Here is a 2,746-nt window from a genome sequence, read left to right as displayed (position 1 = left end):
CATCATTCACTATGGTAAGATTTTTTGTTCTGATGATGCCTTATACCTGATCCCTTCGGCACCTCGTGATCGCATAGGCTGGAATGACCATTCTTACTCCTCTTTTCTGAATTGCTTCACCCCCACTGACGTAAATTCACTGCCGCACAATCCTATCTAATCGTCTGAGCTGCTGTGTATCTCCGCTCGACAGTCTTTAAAAGAGCACCGTGCCCAAGACAGGCACTTTTATTAGTTAAGTTAAACTGTTACTTGATTTTAAGAAGACTTCAAGGCCTAATTTTGGTTTAAGGTTTAAAGATGATCTCTGGGCAATAGTTTCAGGAGTTCATCCAACCTTCTTGGTTCCAGAAAGTCTGGAGCCAATGTGATTTGAAAATGCTATGCATTTCCCCCTTCCTGATTAGGATGCCTCTATTGAATCTTCTATCAGAATCTGTAGTGATGGCAGCTGGGCACCATCTACTGGTTCTGGTCTCATAGTAAAGGAGGCAGTTGTTCATGGAGACCATTGGTCACACATGTCATTTCTTCCTCCTCTTTCTGTCTCTCCAGCTGAAAAGAGACCGACTGTTCTGCTTTTGGATGGCTGCTTGGGAGCTCTTAAGACTCCAGGCATTATAGGCATTGAACTAGGAGGTAAAACAGAAGCATGTTATTAGACCAATTAACTATGATGGCAGAATTCTGTTTTGTTGTAAGTCTTTCACACTTTAAAGGAGCTTTGTTCCCAGAGAACCTCATCATCACAGAAACTTACTTGTGCTCTGATCTTAACAGGCTCATTGTAAGCTGCCAAGTATTATGAGGAAAGATGTTTTGAAAGTAAGTGCTCATAAAAAAAGAGGGGTGGGGGGAACCTATTACAAGGATCTACATATAACCTCCTCCCTGGGGGACGGACAGCAAAAGAGTGGGTGAAGGGAGATGTTGGACAGTGTAAGATATGACAAAATAATAATTTATAAATTATCAAGGGTTCATGAGGGAGGTGGGAGTGGCGAGGGAGGGGAAAAATGAGGAGCTGATGCCAGGGGCTTACGTGGTGAGCAAATAAGAGAATGATGAGGACAATGAATGTACAGATGTGCTTTACACAACTGATATATGTATGGAGTGTGATAAGAGTTGTATGAGCTCCTAATAAAACGCTATAACAAAAGGGGTGTGTGGTAGATTATAATTCCATTCTCTTAGCTTTGAGGTCCCTAGGTTGTGGGAACAGTTAATGTGCTTGGCTGCTGACTGAACTGTTGGAGGCTTGAGGTGTCTTAGAAGGTGATATATGTATATTTTCAAAAATCAGTCATTGAAGACCCTGGGGAGCCCCGATCTACTCTGACACACACAGCAGCCCCGTGGAACGCGATAATGCAGATGCTCCAAAAATGGTTGTTGAATGAACAGTAATCTTATTAAAAAATAAACATTCTGCTGGTGTATGCTTTCCTGTGTTCATCTCTCTACTGCAGAGTTCGACCAAAGACCTAGTGTACAATCCATGGGAAACTCTAGTTAGTACATGTTGATGGGTGCGGCCATGCGGGCTCTCTGACTCCTCGCAAGCCCATGCACAAGAGAGGGAAACACTTCCGGCTCCTGTGCCTTCCTCACCATTGCTCCTACGTCCAAGCCCATGGTGGCAACCGCTCTGTCACTCTATCTTGTGGAGGGCCTTCCTGGTTTTCGCTTGACCCTCTGCTTTGTCAAGTATGATGTCATGCTCCAGGGACTGGTCTCTCTGGACAACATGCCCAAGAACCTAAGACAAAGTCTCACCATCCTTGCCTCTAAGGATCATTATGGCTGTAGTTCTTTCAAGACAGGTGTGTCTGTCCTTTGGACAGTCCATCGTACTTTCACTCTTCTTTACCAGCACCATACTTCAAGTACATCCACTCTTCTGTGGTTTTCCTTATTCAGTGTCGAAATTTCACATGCACATGAGGTGATTGGAAATACCGTTACCTGGGCCAGGTGCACCTTAGTCCTCAAAGTAACACCTTTGCTTTTCAACACTTCAGGAAGTCTTGAGTGGCAGATTTATCCAGTGCAATGAATTGGACTTAACTCAATGGTAACTACCTATATCTATCTCGTTACATAGATAGTCACATATTCCAAGATGTTTGCTGACATCTAATTAGTCTGTATTTCTTCCTAACATGGGGAATTAGTATTCCCACCTTAAGGCAAAATCCATTGCTGTGGAATCAACCCCAACTCATACCAATCCTGTAACACAGAGTAGCAATGGCCCACGGAGTCCCCAAGGCTGCGATTTTTACAGCAGCAGGCAGCCATGAACAGAAGCTGGTGGATTTGAACTGCCAGTGAACACCTTTCACCACTGAATCATCACGGCTCTGATCACACCCAGATGAAAATAGGCCCTCTTTAAGCATTTGTTTGATCTTGATTGGCTTGACCACCTTCAGCAACCAGTGAGAGACCATACGTACCAATGGGCCTATTTGATCCAGATATCTCAGATTAAAGAGATGCAAGAGAAGTATAGGTAGTCCCCTGGTTCTTAATGAGCTCCATTCCTAAATAGGACTTTAAGTCGAATCTGTAAGGTAAGTTAGCACAGGTGCATGTGGCTCTTATTTAACCTTACTTTATTGCCTAAGAAGCCCCGGTAGTGCAATGGTTAACGCATGGTGATCCACATGACGGGCAGTTGGAAACCACCAGCAGCTCCTGGGGAGAAAGACTGGACTTTCTACTCCCATAAACAGTTACA

This window comes from Echinops telfairi, unplaced genomic scaffold (assembly GCF_000313985.2).
Source record: "Echinops telfairi isolate 266 unplaced genomic scaffold, ASM31398v2 ScPeMD7_5868;HRSCAF=6743_0, whole genome shotgun sequence".
NCBI lineage: Eukaryota > Metazoa > Chordata > Mammalia > Afrosoricida > Tenrecidae > Echinops > Echinops telfairi.
The sequence above is the reverse complement of the archived record's forward strand: the minus strand, read 5'-3'. Positions refer to the sequence as shown.